Source organism: Barbus barbus (genome assembly GCF_936440315.1).
Source record: "Barbus barbus genome assembly, chromosome: 1".
Taxonomy (NCBI): Eukaryota; Metazoa; Chordata; class Actinopteri; order Cypriniformes; family Cyprinidae; genus Barbus; species Barbus barbus.
Genome location: NC_136729.1, coordinates 18,231,766 through 18,252,500, shown reverse-complemented (window position 1 = coordinate 18,252,500; position 20,735 = coordinate 18,231,766). Strand labels below are relative to the sequence as shown.

The 20,735-nt window shown below is 38.5% G+C and overlaps 1 pseudogene across 1 annotated transcript in view; it reads right to left on the bottom strand.

Annotated features, from left to right (window-relative positions):
* LOC306871446 (tight junction protein 1-like) overlaps positions 1-20,735 on the bottom strand; it is a 121,482-nt pseudogene that overhangs the window by 23,244 nt on the left and 77,503 nt on the right. The window contains exons 2-14 of the transcript XR_013785777.1: positions 19,504-19,560; positions 17,880-18,004; positions 17,295-17,397; positions 16,293-16,593; positions 15,902-16,005; positions 14,822-14,987; positions 14,475-14,610; positions 8,694-8,824; positions 8,358-8,461; positions 8,053-8,203; positions 4,807-4,915; positions 3,926-4,145; positions 3,534-3,718 (exon numbers count right to left, since the gene is read on the bottom strand). The product of XR_013785777.1 is annotated as a tight junction protein 1-like (transcript). The remainder of the gene's footprint in view (positions 1-3,533; positions 3,719-3,925; positions 4,146-4,806; positions 4,916-8,052; positions 8,204-8,357; positions 8,462-8,693; positions 8,825-14,474; positions 14,611-14,821; positions 14,988-15,901; positions 16,006-16,292; positions 16,594-17,294; positions 17,398-17,879; positions 18,005-19,503; positions 19,561-20,735) is intronic.

The following is a 20,735-nucleotide window of genomic DNA, read 5'->3' as shown; positions in this document are numbered from 1 at the left end:
TATATATATATATATATATATATATATACACATATACACACAATGAACAAAATTATAAATATATATATACACATATATACATACACATATACACACAATGAACAAAATTATAAATGCAACACTTTTATTTTTGCCCCCATTTTTCATGAGCTGAACTCAAAGATCTAAGACTTTTTCTATGTACACAAAAGGCCTATTTCTCTCAAATATTGTTCACAAATCTGTCTAAATCTGTGTTAGTGAGCACTTCTCCTTTGCCGAGATAATCCATCCAACTCACAGGTGTGGCATATCAAGATGCTGATTAGACAGCATGATTATTGCACAGGTGTGCCTTAGGCTGGCCACAATAAAGGCCACTCTAAAATGTGCAGTTTTATCACACAGCACAATGCCAAAGATGTAGCAAGTTTTGAGGGAGCGTGCAATTGGCATACTGACTGCAGGAATGTCCACCAGAGCTCTTGCCCGTGAATTGAATGTTCATGTGTCTACCATAAGCCATCTCCAAAGGCGTTTCAGAGAATTTGGCAGTACATCCAACCGCAGACCACGTGTAACCACACCAGCCCAGGACCTCCACATCCAACATCTTCACCTCCAAGATCGTCTGAGACCAACCACCCGGACAGCTGCTGCAACAATCAGTTTGCATAACCAAAGAATTTCTGCAAAAATGGTCAGAAACCGTCTCAGGGAAGCTCATCTGCATGCTCATCGTCCTCATCGGGGTCTTGACCTGACTGCAGTTGGTCGTCGTAACCGATTTGAGTGGTGAAATGCTCACATTCGATGGCGTCTGGCACTTTGGAGAGGTGTTCTCTTCACGGATGAATCCCAGTCTTCACTGTACAGGGCAGATGGCAGACAGCGTGTATGGCGTCGTGTGGGTGAGCAGTTTGCTGATGTCAACGTTGTGGATGGAGTGGCCCATGGTGGCGGTGGGGTTATGGTATGGGCAGGCGTATGTTATGGACAGCGAACACAGGTGCATTTTATTGATGGCATTTTGAATGCACAGAGATACCGTGATGAGATCATGAGGCCCATTGTTGTGCCACGACCATCACCTCATGTTGCAGCATGATAATGCACAGCCCCATGTTGCAAGGATCTGTACACAATTCCCGGAAGCTGAAAACATCCCAGTTCTTGCATGGCCAGCATACTCACTGGACATGTCACCCATTGAGCATGTTTGGGATGCTCTGGATCGGCGTATACGACAGTGTGTTCCAGTTCCTGCCAAAATCCAGCAACTTCGCACAGACATTGAAGAGGAGTGGACCAACATTCCACAGGCCACAATCAACAGCCTGATCAGATGTATTGCACTGCGTGAGGCAAATGGTGGTCACACCAGATACTGACTGGTTTTCGGACCCCCCCCAATATAGTAAAACTGCACATTTTAGAGTGGCCTTTATTGTGGCCAGCCTAAGGCTACGTCCACACGAAGACGGGTTTCTCCGCATCCAATCTTTTTTTTTGCCTCAAATTCCGTAAACACGGAGTCGTCTCAGGAAATATCTGTGTCCACACGGAATCACTGAAACCGACTGAAAACGATGTAGTACACATGCCAGACCAATATGTGGCGCTGTAATTCTGCCACAGAGATACACAAAAAAACAGAAAAAGACTTGGACCATGTGTGTAAACCTTGTGCGCTGAATATAAACTAACACACAAAGCAGAAGATTTTGCTTTAATAAAACTAATGAGCTCAGTAGGTTCTGCAGCACGAACACAGGCACGTAGTCTGACATTGTAGTTGTTGTTGTCGCTGTTATGTGACGTAGCGGTGTCTGATTAGGGGCGAGACGTGGGCTGATGACGTCATCGTTTCAGAAAATATACGGATTCGTCGTCCACACGAAAACATGAAACCGGCGTTTTCAAATTTATCCACCCTGGGACCCGGTTTCAAAAATGATCGGTTTCACTCTTCGAAAACGCCGGTTTCGTGTGGACGAAACGCCTATACAGTAAAATATTTATACGTATACAGAGAAACCCGTCTTCGTGTGGACGGGGCCTAAGGCACACCTGTGCAATAATCATGCTGTCTAATCAGCATCTTGATATGCCACACCTGTGAGGTGGATGGATTATCTCGGCAAGGAGAAGTGCTCACCAACACAGATTTAAATTTGTGAACAATATTTGAGAGAAATAGGCCTTTTGTGTACATAGAAAAAGTCTTAGATCTTTGAGTTCAGCTCATGAAAAATGGGGGCAAAATCAAAAGTGTTGCGTTTATAATTTTGTTCTCTCTATATATATATATATATATATATATATATATATATATATATATATATATATATATATATATATATATATATATATATATATATATATATATATATATATATATAGCCAATCAGCAGTAAGGGGCATGTCTACTCATGATGCAGAGGAGAGAGTGAACATGACAGACGGACATTAGCCGAGCGACGATAGAAAGATAGAGATGGCGGATAAAAAACAAAAGGAGGAAAACGTCTGCGGTACAGAAGAAGGCTTCCACCGTGTGTACACCGGATGCGACAGGGTCTGTCTACACTGGACGCGACAAAGCCACCGTTGAAAATCATTTGAAATTTGTGTCAATACGTCATAAATAGAACGCGGCAGCAGTTTACTGTCAGGGATTTGTCGTGTCACAGCGCGGCATCCAGCGTCACAATAAGGCAAGAAGTAGGACCTGTGTAAATATCGGATCAGCGTTCCAGCACTGGAGAGAACTCAAGCAGCTTGAAGGCCTGCGATCGGGCACGGTACGTTGTTTCTTCTCGATAGGTGAGTAACAGTGGTTTTGTTTTGTTTCACAGAACTAATCGTTGCCTGGGTTTCGTAAGTATGTGTGGGGCAGAGCTATCAAAATAGGGGCAAGACCCTTTTTGGGTAAGGGCAGTTTGTCAATGTCAACAGTGGCTACCAGAAACCGCTTACCCCACCTTTAACTTATTCGGAGAAAACCGGTAGTTCTATGTGAAATCAGACATTGATCACCCTCATATAGCCAAAATGGCATGATCATAATACCCCGCTAATATTTGACTTTGAGACTGGTAGTCGAATCAGGCTCCTCCTATCGAAGCATCAAATCTTCAACTATTTGGGGTCACCCCTAGTAAGTAAGTACATGTAACATGTGTAACAAGGACACCTTAAAGTGTTACCAAGTTTTATGCTAAGTCTAAATAAATTTAAAATAAAAATAATAATAAATTTAAAAGCATTTGAAAAATAATTGAATTTCGATATCAGAATATTATTAATATACAGCATGAAAAAAAATATTTTAGAAATTTGTGTTATTAAATTATTAGTGTTTTAAATGTTAATTTAAGTGATGGAGGAAAAGGTCATTTAAATTTTAAAAAGGGGGAAATTAGTATAAATAATCAAATTTACAATATCATACCGATACTGATAAATTAAAAATTACTAATAGTAAATTAATTTCTCTAATAATCGCCTGATAACTGATATATTGTGCATCCTTCTCTAAGATACATACATACCTTCTCTAAGAACTACCCTCTCATACGCCGGGAACTTGGTCTGCACAGGCTGAGCTGACAGATCTTCTCTGCTCTTCCGCAGGTTCCTCTTTGAACTGCGCAGACCTCTGAACCTCCAGAAGTCAGCTCGGTCACCGCCTGCAGTTTTGGGGAGTGTATACTGTACGCTTGATAACTGCTCCGCCCTGATGAGATGGCGGCAAAACAAGTTTTAGTTAAAAATATACAGAATTTTGATTCTCTCTAGGATCACAGACTTGTATAGAGATAGTCATGCAATACACAAGATAAAAAAAAAAAAAAAAAACTTTATAGTAATCTATATTATGATCTACTAATCTGTATACTCTGAATATAATGTCTTCAGCAGGTGATTGTGACTGGGTGATTACCTGTTCTTGTTGGGAATGATGCCTCTTTCCACTTCCTGGTGGTTCTTCCCAATGCGGATGGCCAGCCAGGAGCCCAGTTTGCCATTGTAGAGGGTGTCCACCACTCTGAAAACCTCTCCCTTATTAAAACTCAGCCCATACGGAGACTCTTTCTCATACTCAAAGTGTGTTCTGATGTAGAAGGAGTCGCCCACATCAGACTCCACTATCCGCCGGTACACTAGAGGACATGGCATAAATTAGATGGTCAAGAGGAAGTGATGAGGAATAGCATTATAATAACATTTTTCTTAGAATGACTGAATTTTACTTAACTAAACAACAGGGCAAGTTATATAAGAATGGGATAACACAGATAAATAAATACAGTCAGATGAGGCGATCATGTCCCCAATGTGAAGCAGAAGGGTCTTATATCACCCTTAAAAACTGGTGGATTGCACATTATCCCACTTGCTATAGAAGTACTTACTAAATAAAGAAATGGACAAAATGTTGATTCAAATTTTATTATGTGAGAAGAATAAGGCGGCAGAGTGATATAAGAGACATGATATACTAGTGCAGCTATGTGAGAAACATATATATTTGATTGCAGAAGACATTTGACCACTGAATGCTGCAAGTGACCAATAAGAGTTAAATATTCTAGACCAGTGGTTCTATACCAGGGGGCTAGAGCCCAATAAGGTGCCTCAGGAAAATTCCAAGAGGCCTAATAAGGCATCAGAGGTACTGGAGATACACATAAGCTTAGATAAGAGGGCTTTCAAATATTGTCTTCGATAAGAGGGTGGGGATCTTGGAGTCAAAAAGAACCATGTAATAAATGAACATAGGCAAACATAACTAATATGTGAAAAGCGTATGCATCTGCTCACCATCTTTCTTCCTCTGAGCTAGGATGGTGACCTCTTCACCTCTGGGCAGATCGAGAAGGAACAGCACTGCTTCCTCACGAATGATGTTTGCAAAGTCGACATTGTTAACCTACAGGAGGGAATGCAAGAAGAAAAGAGGCTTTAGATCTCTGCGGTGCAAAACCCTAACAATACACTGTTTATTGATAGTGGAAAGAGAAATAAAGAGAAACAGAGAGAGAGAGAAAATCCACTTTTTTTTGTTTCTACTTTATCTTAAAGTCACAATCTCAGGGAAAAAATAGAGTAGAGGTGAACATGCAGTCACCTCTGACAAAATGGAAAGGGAAAAACAATGAGCTGGGAGTCTCGCTGTGGGGCAGGGCCTGGAATCTAAGGAGTGTGTGTTTGTGCAGCAGAGACGGGACCTTTCATACACGCATATATACAGTACACACACTGCTCTGGGACTAGTGTGAGAGAGAAACAAAACTATCCATGTTTCATTAAATTTGCTCAGTGGTAAACAAGCCTAAATGTGCCTGACTTAGAGTCTCTGTATTACACATAGCAACTGACAATAGCATCAGACCACTGGAGGCTTGAGTTAAACAATGAGTGCCATTATGTGGCCAAAGGCTAAACAAAGGAAAGTTGGAAACAGAGGAGAGACAGGCACTGAGTCAGAGCAGGAGTATGTCATGATTATTTTTGCCCACAGCCACAGGGGTCACATAGTGTCTTCATATTTTTCTGAGAAAAAGTGGGATGTTACACAGTGTTACAGCACAGAGATTAGTCAACCGCAGATGTTCAGTAGAAAAAAAATAAAATAAATCAAACACATGCTTTCTTAAGGTTTCTTTGTTATGATTAAGCATGCTACTGTATCTGCCGCACGTGATGTTTTCATACAATGAATGTTAATGATTTCAAAGTGTAGATTTAAAAAGGAATAGTTCACTCAAAAATGAAAATTCTGTCATCATTTACTCAACCTCAAGTAGTTCCAAACCTGTATGAATTTCTTTTTATATTATATTTCTATATTTATATTTAGATATTTTGAAGAAACTTTTGAAGGCTGTTTTGGGGCACCATTGACTTCCATAGTAGAAAAAAAAATACTATGGAAGTCAAAGGCGCCCCAGAACTGCTCTGTTTCCCACATTCTTCAGAATATCTTCCTTCTGTGTTCAGCAGAACAAAGACATTCATACAGGTTTGGAGCTACTTGAGGGTGAGAAAATTATGACAGTTTGGCTCCAAATTGTATGACATTTGATTATATATTATAATATAAAATACTTTTTTTTAATTATTTAATGTTAACTAAATTAACTCATGACATTTTGTTATTTTTAACAAAATTATACAGATTTCAGCTTTAACTAGGCAAACACTAGGAGGACACGATATTGATCCTTAACGGGATAGCTCACTCAAAAATGAATTAAACCTAAACATGAATTACTCTCATGTCGTTCCAAACCCTTAAGACATTCGCTTATATTCGTAACACAAATTAAAATATTTTTGATGAAATCCGTGAGCTTTCTGACCCTCCATAGACAGCAACGCAACTGAAACTTTCAAGGCCCAGAAAGGTAGTAAGGACATCGTTAAAATAGTCCATGTGACATCAGTTGTTCAACCTTAATGTTATGAAGTTATGGGAATACTTTTTGTGTGCAAAGAACACAAAAATAACTTTATTTAACAATTTCTTCTCTTCCGTGTCAGTCGACGTGTTGTCACGAGTGTACCACGATGCATGCGTGTGACGCTGCTGATGCAGGAACCAGTGTTCGGACGTAACCTGGATGCGCTGCACCTTGTTTACAAGCAAAGGAATGTGTTGTGGTACTTGTGAACGCGCGTCGAAGACTGACAAGGAAGAGAAAGAAATAGTTGAATAAAGTTGTTATTTTTGTTTTCTTTGTGCACAAAAAGTATTCTTGTAGCTTCATAAAATTAGTCGAACCACTGATGTCACATGGACTATTTTAACGATGTCCTTACTACATTTCTGGGCCTTGAACGTATCAGTTGCATTGCTGTCTATGCAGGGTCAGAAAGTTCATCAAAAATCATTTGTGTTCCGAAGATGAACGAAGGTCTTACAGGTCTTAAAATTGGTGCTAGATTGATATCGCAAGACCTTTAAAGGGATCAACATGATGCGATTTCAAGTTTTGGAGTGTTACAAGCTGATTGTGCATAGATAAGATCACAAAAGTAGCAAAGTCTAAAGTCTCAAAACCAAAGATATTCTTTATAAAAGTTAAGACTCTGCCATGCCCACCTAAAACACACCCCCACATGTCTACGTTACGATGTGGAAATATTTGTGTAAAGCCGCCCAAATATTCACACCAAGAAAGAAGGCGTGGTTTCAGTAACTGCAGTAGTGTTGATGCAGCTGTGTCAGGGAGACGCTGTGTGTTTCTAAGCGAAAGCAAAAGCACTTTATTTGGCCTTCCAAAAGTAGATGCATTTAGGAATCATTAAGATTACTTACAACGGAACAGCACAACCCAGATGTTATCACAGCGCATTTTTTGGACGACCATTTCGTGAACCTGAGAGAGGAGGTAATTCTGACTTTGCTATGACAATCTGGCGCTTCTGAATCAGCGACTGTAGGTATGTTTTTATATTAGTTTAAGTATTTGCTATTGAGTGTTCAAATGCGGATTTTTGTGCATCGTGTGTGAGTGTGAGAGAGAGAGAGAGAGAGAGAGAGAGAGAGAGAGAGAGAGAGAGAGAGAGAGACAGGGTCACATCACAGCACGTCAGCTATCTTAATCGTGGCTTGTGTGCAAACACATACGAGCTTCATCACTGTGTCGGTCACGCAACTCTCTTCCCCTTTTGGGCTTGAAGTGATGGTAAAACTAAGGACATTATTAACTGTCTTTACTTTTATTTTGAAAGCTGAAGCTCGCGATTGTGGTAAGGGGCGTTACATTTCCGACGAGTGCTTGTGGTGTTCGGCCAATCACAATGTACTGTGCCAGTTGCCCAATCAGAGCAGACTGTGCTTGTAGGGGCTTTGTAAAAAACGACGCGTTTGAGAGAGGCGGGGCATAGAGGAACTACAATAATGTACAGTATTTGAAAAATAATGTGTTTTTTTAACATTAAAGCATGTCAACATATTCTGTTACACCAAATACACAAAATAATGATCTTTAAAATAGCATCATATGACCCCTTTATAGATGTTACTTGCACCTAGTGGCGGATGTAAAAGACGGTCCTCACCCTAAGTATCTGGTCTCCCTCCTCCAGGCCTTCCTTAGCAGCAGGACTGTCTTCCAGCACACCAGCAACAAAGATTCCCACATCATTTCCTCCTGCCAGCCTCAATCCTACACTTTCGCCTTTCTTAAACTTCACCAGCTTCATACTAGGCCTGGTAACAGAGAATAAAACTGGCTCAGTTTTTTATTATCTATACACATGCATCTGCACAATAATACAGAAAGTTTACTTTGATAGTAAAATCAAGTCACTAGAAAAGCCACTTGGGAACATGATGAGAGAACAGAATATACAACAACACTGACCGGAGGATGCTGTCATCATGGGTGACACTGGGCACAGGCGTCAGAGGGGCTGACTGGCAGATCAACATCAGGTTGCCCAGGTTGTGCATACACTGGTTTCGGCTCTAAACACACAATTCTGTTAGACTCTGACCATGATGTAATAAACATATTTCTTTTAACAACAGGCTCTTAACAGGTGATAAATCAGCCCAAAAAGTACATGAAGAACCAAACTGAAGCTAGGTCAGATTAAGGAGTAAACAGCAGCACGATACAGAGAGAAAACTACAGGAGAGGAGAGGTCTGATTTTGAAGACAGAAGACAGCTGAAAGTCTGGAGGTGAAAGTCCCAACCTGGCAGTGGAGGGATCTGTTTGTCCCCGGGCTGTTCTGTGGGCGGAACCAGAAGGGCATCTTCCGTCATCTTAACTGGAGTGGATACCGCCGCTGGTTTGGAGATGCGCTCCTCCTCACGACTCCTGTGACTACAGAAACACAAAACTCACAGTTACAAACTGAGCCTGGGTTTGTCTCTGCTTACAAGTAGATGACAAATAACATGGACATTAACTTTATTTTACAAAATCCAGAATTTAGGTTACACTGTATAAGGCAGAGTATATTTTTATGTGTGCATTAAATGACCACTGTTTATTTGTAATTATTTGCAACATGCATAAACAAATAAAAGATACTGAAAAGCACTATCAAACATTAATATTATGAGATAATGAGAGGTGCCTTCACAGGCAGACACCATGATGGAAGCAAAAATTCCTGTTGGGCAAGTTACTAAAGACCTCAAAAACATTGATAGCATTTCACATTTCAACAGTAGATAAGATTTTGATCAGCATGTATACAAGTTTCTAAGAAAACGTCAGACATTATATTTGTTCCATTTGAATATGAGAGGATCCTGAAGGAAGTGTGTGTAAAAAAAAAAAAAATGCTGAATGGAAACAAAACAGAAGGATCATGAACACCAACACTTGAAAACAGCAGAGATAAAGATTGCTCATTAGAGAGTACCAGATGCCAGTGCTTTAGACCAGACTGTTTAATTTTTCTCTTGCTAAACTTGAGGACAGATACTAGGGCTTCTTTTAAAACTGTACACATGAACAACTCACAGATATTTAAAATACTTTGCGGCATCACAACTTCTCTATTGCACATTCTAATTTATGGATGTGTACAGACACAGAAAGCTGGAGAAGCATATGAAGAGTTTAGGATGAGGACTGCACTCCAGAACTAAGGGTAGATTTTAGAGTCACATGGCTGGTACAGTATGACTCAGACAGGAAACAGACCACACCTGAAATATTCATTTTTCTCTTCGATGAACACAATTAGCATTATTGTGCTAGCTGAATCAGTAAAAACAAACCGATTTCTGACGAGAAATTAAATGCTTATCTGTCAGAACAAAAAAAGAGACAGATAAAAAAGCAGTGTACTTTATCTTAAATCTCTTATGCCCTGGACATGCAGAAAAATACACTGCCACACACAGACACACGCACACACACAAAGGGCTACATAAATCCCAGGCTCTCCTTTGCTCTGTTGGTTTTCTCTGTACTAACACATTCATCACACAAGGGCTAAACCCTCCGCTCACATTCTCCTGCATTTGTTTCTCATGTGACCTGTTACAATCTCATTGAAATGCTTCTATGTGCATTTGTGCATTGAACCTCTATAAAAATCACCCCTTTTTATAGTGTACATAAATTATATATATTGTGCATAAAAACTAGTGCTGTCAAACAATTATTCGCGTCCAAAATAAAAGTATTAGTTTACATAATATGAGTGTGTACTGTGTATATGTATTATGTATATATAAATACAAACAGATGCATATATATTTTTAAGAAAAACGTTGTTCATATATTAAATATATTTATATATAATATAATAAAATAAATATAGAAAATGTATATACACATGTAAATATTTTCCAAATATATACTGAATGTGTGTGTATTTATATGTACATAATAAACAAACAATACACATACATATATTACGTAAACAAAAACTTATTTTGGATGCGATTAATCGTTTGACAGCACTAATAAAAACACTTTTCCCCCCTAAATGAACACCATTCTTGTGACTATTTTCTTGTGATTACACCGCAAGAAAAGCAATTAAATTGGTATTTCTATTACAAGTAGAAAAATATGGAACTTGGAAGGTGCTTATTCTTTGTTTTATATATGAATTACAGCTGGTAAAGTTATTTTGTCAATATGTCATATAGAAAAGGCTATAAATCTAGAGGACCTATTACATCACTAAGTTTGAGTCAGCAAGAAATACAGACTGCTCACTGCAAACACAGTGGTTATGCCACACACAGCTGGATCCAGCTTCAAATATATCTTAATGTAAGAAAAAAAAATAGGTTAATATTTGTATTGAAATTATTCTTTAATACAATATTTTAAAATGTAAAATATACACAAAATACTATTATATACATATGCAGAAATTAATCCATTATTTAATTTAAATTAGTTTTATAATTTTTCTTTCCTTTTTAATTCATTTAAAATTTATTTAATCCATTTAATTGATTTAGGTTAATCTTTCTTTCCACAAGCAATTTTAAATCATTGAATTTACATGTGTGATTACTTCTTTTCTTTACTATGCTTATATAGAGCATTCTGAATTACCATTGTGTATCGAATGTAAATGTACATAAATAAACTTGCCTACCCTAACCTAATACAGAGACAACACTGCATCAACACACTCAAATACTCTTGAGAAACTTTATGTAGAGGAGATTAAAAAGCTGACAGCTCAGACAGAAAGAGTGCATCTCTGTGGTTTGTACAGTGAGGAAAAACCCATCTGGTGATGCAAATTTCAGAGGGAATTGTGTTGTCTCTTGTGTGCCAAGGTTAATGAACACACATGCAGGAAAATTAATTCAGGCCCATCTCTGCATAACAGCCTTGACACCCACTGGCAGTTTCCACAAACACACACACACACACATACACATACACATACACATACAGAGCTAGTTGCCTCTGTGCTACCAGCTCAACATGACAGAATGCATGCTAATTTCACTACAAGCACATTGTAATGCATTTTACAAACTAAACCGTCCATATAGAGCATAGGACCCACAAATTAATAGGACTATGACAAAACTGCACAAAAACACATTCCCAAACAAATCAACCAAATATCCATGCACTTGGACTCAATCTACAAAAACTATCCACTGCGTACAGAGCACAGCACTTACAGCGGGAGCATTCTGGTGAGAAAAGCGCCCCTCAGCCTGTGTAGAGACAGAGCAGTTATTCAACGGCGAGTGAGTGATGCATGGCTCTGAGATATTAACCTGGCTCACTGACAAACAGGTTCATCATCCCCCAAAATGCCTCTAAAACTAGCAGTCCAAGTCCAGTATATTACTTTTTAGACAATCCATTTTTGTAGTGGTGCTGAAGGAGGAACTTGAGCATCTTGCCCAGTCCTGTTAATCATCCAGAAAGAGAAGAGAGACGAGCCAGTTTATATTTATACAATGTGGCTTGATTAAATCAGTTTACATTAATAATTGTTTAATAATAATCGTATGCCTGTATGCACACTATGCTCCCCAAGGCTGCATTTTTTTATCAATAATTAATTAAAAACAGTAATATTGTGAAATATTTCAACAGTTTATAATAACTTCTATTTTAATATATATTATAAATTGTCATTTTTGTGTGTGATGGGAAAGCTGAATTTTCAGCAGCTATTATAGTCATCTTTATATATATATCTTTAGTGTCACGTGATCCTTTAGAAATCATTCTAATATGCAGATTTCATGCTCAAGAAACATTATCATCAACATCAAGAAACATTATCAATGTTGAAAACCAGCGATAGATTTTTCAGGATTTTTTTGCTGAATAGAAAGCTCAGAAGAACGGCATTTATTTGAACTCTTTTGTAACATTACGAAGGTCTTTACTTTCACTTTTGATCAATTTAATGCATCCATGCAAGAAAAAAAAAAAAACTATAAAGAAACATACATTAGTTTAAATATGTGCCAGTCTTGGTTCCATTCAAGGCTTCATACTTATCTTAAACAGTTTCCCTTCTTGCCATTATCAAGTTTGACTTTACTTTGACTTGCTAGGCACTATAATATTTTTTTTTGTAAATCTGCTTTGGAACAATAAGAAATGTGCCATAAAATGAAAACTGAATTGACTTTAGCTCTAGCATCTTTATATTCAATAACATTCAGTGGAGATCGATGATTCTACTAATATTACAGACACTGTCCACATGTGCAAAGCAAACTATATACAAACTCACACACACACACACACACGCGCTAGAAATTGCTAGTTCTCTGAGACTCGAAAGGCATCAGCGAGAGAGCTGATAAAGAGGTGTAATCTGAGTTCAGATATTAAGTGAGACGCTGCTGTAGACAGACAGGTGGAGGATGTGCGGGGACGCGGGGTGTGAAATTTCATTAAAATACAGCCTGCGGCAGTGTGGGGATGTGAGATGTAGAAAGCAGCTGCTTTAATGCCAAGAAAAATGGTGTGTCCCCTGAGAAAGGACCGGCACCTTGTGGCATTGTCATCTTTTTCATCCTTGTCTCTTTACATAGTCTCACAGTCTCCTGGAAACACCATCTCGTGCTCTTTCAGTCTTACTTCCATCTGTTTTACATGTTCTACTTACCTCTCATGATTTCCTTTGGCCCCCATCCACCACTTATAAAATGTACCATGGTAACAGTTTCCACTATAATACCATAACATAATATCATTACTACTGTTATTGATATAGTGGAGTATATAATTATAATTAATGTAATTTATTATGAGAATCTCTCATCCAGTTTTATTTAGGGCTGTCTATCAATTTTAAATCACATGAATTATGTGAAACTCTGATTAATTAATAACATTTTAATTGAAAAAATAATCACATATCAAAATGAAGATAAAGATATTACTGAGACTGAAAAATTACAAAAAAAAAAATTGTACACAAATACAATAGACTGATAGCTCTATGTTTGTTTGTTTTTGGAACCAATAACTAGTACATATTTTGATAAAAAATGGTTACCACAGTCATTTTTGGTAACGGACTAGTGTTTATGTATGCATATACATTATATTTGTGACGCACCAAGCCAGTTTACATTATTTTCTGTAAATATTTCTCAGGTGATGAATTAAACTAGTCATAGTAAAGTTCTTCGGCAAAAAGTCACCTCTTTATTTTTTTTAACTGAACTAATTTGACATAACTTGCTATGCTAAAACTACTCCCAAACACACGCACACACACATAAATGGTATATGGTATAGACAAGCTTCATATGTCCAAACCTTTGAAGTTTTTACTAGTCTGTAGCATCATACAACAAATATCCAAACACACTGATTCTTGTACTTCATTGTCTCTTACACACAAAGAACACTGAAAGAAATCATCAGACCACTTGCTGTCAACACTTCTCACGTCTACAGTGCTAGAGCACATATACTACGTTAGTTAAGACAGCTACATGAGCTCAGCTCCACTGTAGTGTCAAACTGAGTTACGGTCAGCCAGCTCACTGCACTATGACCAACACTTACATTCTCCTGTGAATGCAAGCCAAACAAAATGGAAAAAATATATATATTTCACACAAATACAAATCAGTGACAGTGAGTGTAATATTTCTTAAAGCTGTAAGTGTGCAAATCAGTCCTCTGCGCTTCACTGATTATTCTGATTCATATGATTTATAATAACATTTAAAGCAGGCTCAGCAGTGAGGGGGATGGAAACGTTTAAATATCTCTTAGGACCAGTAATCAATCACAGCACTCTTCTGTCATTAGGCAGATCGATGCAGCCTTACTGCTCTAGCTGACATCTGAACCTGCTAGTAGCTGAGATGTGACTTGCATACATATACCAGAGGATCATATAATACATATTCATCTCTCTAAATTAATGAGACAATCCAAAGCGTGACGTTAACCATGGCAGTGAATTAAGGGACATAAATGGAAAAGTTAAGGGATATTTGAAACTTGAGGAGGTTTTGTGTGGTTAATGTAAGCATTTCTGGTCTCTTACCTGCCGTTGCTCATCTGCTGTGGAGAGTGGCCAGAGATGTCGGAAGGTTCTGAGCGTTTGTCAGGGGAACGGGATCGACTGCGACGGGTGCGCTCATGGGAATGATCTGATGCCAGTGAATGAATTTCTGAAATGTCTGTTGATAAAAATCATGATTTCCAAGTGTCAGTTTAGTCCAAGTCGACTTGCTTTTAGAAAAAGACAAAAATCCTACAAGAAAAAGGAAAATAAAAAGGACAAGAAAGCCTATGCAAATGCAAAATATAAAGTCGGAAGCTAATGTCTGACCTTAAGTCTAATCTTAGATTTTTTTTTTAGATGTACATTTTTAACTAAGATCATCTTACCATCTCGGTCTGAATTAGCTGAGGGAATGCTATCGTCCATATCTGGAATGTTTAGGAGTGTCGCCTTCTCGTCTCTCTGCACCACCATCTTCAGCTTGCCTTTCGATCGCTCTATAAGCTTCTTTGCGTCTATCAAAGACAGGTTCTCAGTCACTGTGCCATTGATCTATATGGAGAGGAGAGGGAGAACAAAAAGAACACCCTTTTGTGAACAGTTTAATGTAACTTTGCCAAATAAAATAATTTCTTTAAAAAAATCTGAATGGCAGTGTTTATGCAGCAAAAAAAAACAAAAATGCTGTCCCTGATTTTCCATTTACAGAGATTTGCAACAAGCCTGCTGGCATTGTGCTCTATTGCCCTGCAGTTTCACTCCAGTGCGCTCTGGGACATGCTCTGTTCCACTCAGTAAGCACTAGCCTCATTTAGCTGAAGTAATTTCCCTAATTAAACAACTAATAACTTGGTGTTAGAGATCTTCTTTTGGCAAAACTAGTCAGTTAGTTGATACTTTTTATAAGTATAATAATCCAAACATTAAGAATGAGGGTGAAAGAGGTTTAACAAATTTAATTTTGAGTGTGCTTAAAGTTGCTGTACCTAAAGGTGCTGTAATTGCCTTTATATAAATATCCCTGAAAGATAAATCACACTCATCTGCCCTATTCTTTATGAACAGGCAGTGACCACAAGCAACTGTCAGATTCTTTATTCAGCCAATGAGAAGGCTTTTGAGGCGCTTTCTGCCTGTCAATCATTTTGAACGTTCACAGTGGGCAGTCCATATATGGGAAGCCAAAACGCTGAGAGCATGATAGATTAACTTGGAGCTGTTTTCATAAGTTTAGAGAGAGCCAAATGTTCACAATTTCTCATCTGTCAACAACGACTTAAACAGCCAAACATTTTTATAGAAATATCAAGAAAGAGGAACGCAAAGGGTCCACAACACTGTTGAAGCTTTTCAGCACAAGTAATGGTACCAGTAACTACATCTAGTACCGCTCACTCCATGATTATCCAGTTCTCTTCTGAAACCATCTCTGATCCATCCCAGACACCACTTCTAAGTTCTCATACCTTCAGGACGACGTCTCCCTCTTGTATGTTGCCATCACGGGCTGCGAGGCTCTCGGGAGAAATGTCCTTTACAAAAATGTGGCTGGCCAGACGCAGGCCGTATTCTGTGCATAACAAAAAAAACACACAAGAATGAACAATAACAGACATAATCCGCTTGAATTAATGAGTGACTGATAAATCTGGCTACTGAGTAACTTACTACAGCTTTGTTCTTGTTGAAAGCACCCTGTGGGTATTTATGCCAGTAGACTAATCACAGCTATTAGCTAATGTACAACAGCCTGCATTACACCTGTTTACACATTCTAATATGTTTGCCAAGCCATCTGTTGAAGCCATCAATAGTAATTAACAGGTTTGTCCTCCAATTTTGAGCAGCTCCACCCACCTTCATTCTTGCGGGACTTGACGAGTGTGACTTTGGAAGGTCGTGGCGTGACGTTGGACGCAACTGATCGTCTGTCTGAGCGTGGGGAAATGCTCCTCTCACGGGAATTACTATGGTCCCTCCTTCCGGTGCTGCCGCTGCGCTCGTTTCTTCTGCTAGTGCCTCCACTCGCTCCCCCTGCACGTGCTGGTCCCTCATAATCATCCTCCTCAGTGTCATCCTCTTCCTCTCGCTCTGACATTGTCTCTCTGTCTCCCCCTCGACTTACAGGAATCTGCACCTTCCGCTTTCTTCGGATAGTCTGAGCAGGCAATAAATCAACATTTTAACCAGATGAATAAGATTCACATTCTAAAAGATAATAATAGAGCATATTAATATATTAACATTAGCAAGGGCAATAGCCAATCATTTGTTATATAACATTATTATGCAGCTCTCTAGAATACTTCATTCTGATTGGTCAATGCATTTTGTAATCAAATATGGCCATTAACTGCACTTAGACTCCAAAATGAATAATTATATTACATATTCAAATGTTTTTGGGGAGTATTTGAGTATTTGTGAGTATTTTATTATGTATCTTCATTGAAAGTGTGGATTCATCAATTATGTCAGTTTCAGCTGTGAATGTGCATCCATATCATTTGTATCACAGAAAACCTGAAGTACGGATCAAACTCTGCACTTAAAAAAAATCTAGCTCTAAAGGTCATGCCTCTTCAGAGAGGACAAAAAAAACAAAGTGTCTAGACACTGACTAACAGCTCCTGTACACTCACAAAGACAAATACTCTGCAGTACTGCAATTTCACTCCCAGCATTCCTCACTGATTAATGTAAAGCTCCATCATGATTGATTCACCTCCACGTCCTGCCTCCCTCAAATTCTTCAATCCTCCATCACAGCCCACTACTCGAATCTGTAGCCCAGTTAAGACTCAAGGTTGTACAGGACTGATGCAATGTATGAGGGATGATGCTGTGTTGTTAACTTACAATTTTGGCATTCTTTCCACTTTTCCTCAGCTGCTGAACAGCGTAGGCATGCTCCACATTGTCCATGGAGACAGCGTTTACCATCACCACTCTATCATTCTCTCTGCAGACAAAAAAATATATATTTTGTGAAAAGAAAAATCTAAAATATTTTAATATAATTTAAATATAGTTTTTTTTTTATAAATTAGAATTAAAATGCATATGCTATAATTACATAAAATTGTAATTACATACACACACATACATATATATTTTTTTGGGGTGAAGAAAATTAAAATCCAAATGTTTTCATATAAATAATGTTTTATCAAATATAGATTTAAAAGTAAATTGTATAAGTTATAATTACATAAAATTATTACATATACACATATATAAATAAATAATACATGCATATATTTTTATATATATTATTTATATAGCTAGACATATATGATTTTTTTATTATTTAATTTTTTTATTTTTTAAATGCATCTTTATACATACAAATATTAAATACAAATTTTATTTTCATTTAAATAACTAACTGTTAGTTAAATATCTGTTTTAAATGTTGAATATCCTAAATATTAAATATATTACTGTAAAAGTCCTTCCGCTGGTCCCCCTTTGAGCACATCTGAGATCACTATAGAGGTCTCTCCGCTCTGGAAATGAGGGTTGTCACGGCCCCCTGAGATGGCGATTCCAAACCCGAAACCTGGCGCCTGCAAAGGACATAAACATACACGGTGTAGAGTGAGCTCTTGGAATTCACTGCACATCTCTGAATAATGACATTACATGGGATAGACTGATGAAGACCAATATGTAGGTTACTCTGTGTGTGTGTGTGTGCGTGTGCGTGTGCGTGCGTGCGTGCGTGATATGCGTTTGCAATGTCTGGCAGCTTTTCGATCTCCCAGGTGTCTGAAGCTCTGAGGTTCTCACTTTTGCACTCAAGCAATCACAAACAAAGGTAGATGAGACTAAAGAGGTACAGAGTGTCAGACAGCCTCCAGACAGATGGCCAGAGGGCAGAGCTCTGTTTAGAGCCTTTCCTGATGTCACTGGACGTCTTCACACACACACAGGTCTGTTCTACCTCTCTCTGATATCCAAACCATCTGGCCTTCCTCTAAACACAAACAGCTATAAATCATAACAAGAGCCTGAGCAGGTGAGGAGCACATATAATCACAGGAGGAAAGAATACAGCCTTGTTTATTTTGCGGACAGTAACAGAGGCAGCTATGTAATACTGTTAGCCAGGAGCGTTCTGACACAGCTAAAGAGATTCCACCTATAAAAAAGCCCCTAGTAAAAGGCTTAGCACTCATACACCTGTTCTCTTCTAGGCTGTCAGTACATCAAAAACAGGTCACAAGTGGGACTGACTGAACTGAAGTGTTACCCAGACATCAGGTTATGAAACTGATCCAAGATATGTGAGAGTGACCTCAGTACTCCAGCTCTTACAGAAGAAGGGGCTTAATAATACTGTGCCCAAACGGACTGTTGCATAATCTCTGACTCGTTCTCAGACTCTGGTTTAGGTAGGTTTGAGCCAAGGAACATGCAGGAAGAGGAAAAGGAACAGGAAGTGGAGCAGAGCAGGCATTTTGTCCTCTCATACACCGCTTCCTGCCATCTGGGGGATCAGCTATTGTGTACTCAATGACAACACATCCTGTAACTAGCCATTCCAAAAGAGAAGACAGAGGAGAAGGAGGAAAGAAAGATAAATGGAAAGAGTGGGGATGCACTAATATTAATATTCTGGTTATTACCCATAATAAACATACGAGCGAATAATGGACGAAATCAACATTAGATACTACTTAGATGCTACTTATTAGATACCAAAACACAAACAAACTATATATAATACATAAATACATACATACATACATACATACATACATACATACTAACTGAAATCAATAATTTTACTAAAATAAAACAAGCATTTACAATTGAACATTAATATAAAATTAAATAATATAAAATACAATATATAATAAATAAAAAATTATACAAAATACTGTACTACTGTATACAAAATACTAGAAAGAAAGAAAGAAAGAAAGAAAGAAAGAAAGAAAGAAAGAAAGAAAGAAAGAACATTGGGGACATTGGATTAGGAATGGTGAAGTAGGAAAATGTAGAGGGGAAGAAAATTGAAGCACCAAGTGAGAAGAGGAAAAAGAGAATGTTGAACACTCACCCTGTGAAGAGTCACCGTGTGCTGTTCCCATATTACAGTTTCCTCCATTGTTGTACTCTAAGAGAGAGACAGAGAGAAAGTGATCAGTTAGGACAAAGTCTAAGAACAGATAAAGTAAAAAGTAAAGTCGTGACGTATTGTCAAGTATGGTGACCCATACTCGAAATTGGTGCTCTGCCTTTAACCCATCCAAGTGCACACACACAGCAGTGAGTAGTGAACAAATCCACACACACACACACACACCGTGAACACACACCCGGAGCAGTGGGCAGCCATGCTGCGGCGCCCGGGGAGCAATTGGGGGTTCGGTGCCTTGCTCAAGGGCACCTCAGTCGTGGTATTGAGGGTGGAGAGAGCGCTGGACGTTCCCTCCCCCCACCTACAATTCCTGCCGGCCGGGGGCTCGAACTCGCAACCTTTCGATTACGAGTCCGACTCTCTAACCATTAGGCCACGACTTCCCCCATATTCCCCCAGATAATGAGTTTGTATCAGCAGGTATTTCTCCTCTTTGTCAGGAGATGATTTTACTCTGACCTCTATGAGCTGCAGGACTTAAGCATACAGTATTTACCAAAACAACTCTCCATCCTTGAAGTAAATCTGGATGTGTGTGTGTGTGTGTGTGTGTTGGTCTGAGAAAAGGCTGCTAGAGGGCTAAACAGTACTGCAAAGCTGACTATGACCATGAGCGCCAAACACACACACACACACACACGCAGAACTGAAATAACAACACTACAATGACTGGCCATTAACAGGAGCTATCCTCATTTTAGCACAGAAACATAAATGAAGCCTGTAAAAACAAAGTGCAAACAGTTGCAGTTCTTTTTTCATCACTGAAATTTCATAGAAGTTTACAGCAGGTGCCTAATATAGGTATGTGATTAATAAAGCCTATTAACACTACTGTAGTCTAACAGGGTAAATTACAAGGTCAAAAAAAATACATAAATCAGTTGTTCACAATAATATCTATAGCATGTTGCAGACAACACATTATCAACTCATGCGACTTTTAGGGTGCTTTCACACCTGCCTCGTTTAGTTCGGTTGAATCGCACTAGAGTTCGTTTTCCCTCTTGGCACGGACCAAACAAGCGTACCGAGACCTCCTTGAAGAGGTGGTTGTGAGGAAGTGTGGAGCCTCATAGAAATTTGTAATAATGTAATAGCAGTGTGCTGTCTGCTGCATTTTACTCTTGTCTTTGTTTACTTCCGGGAGC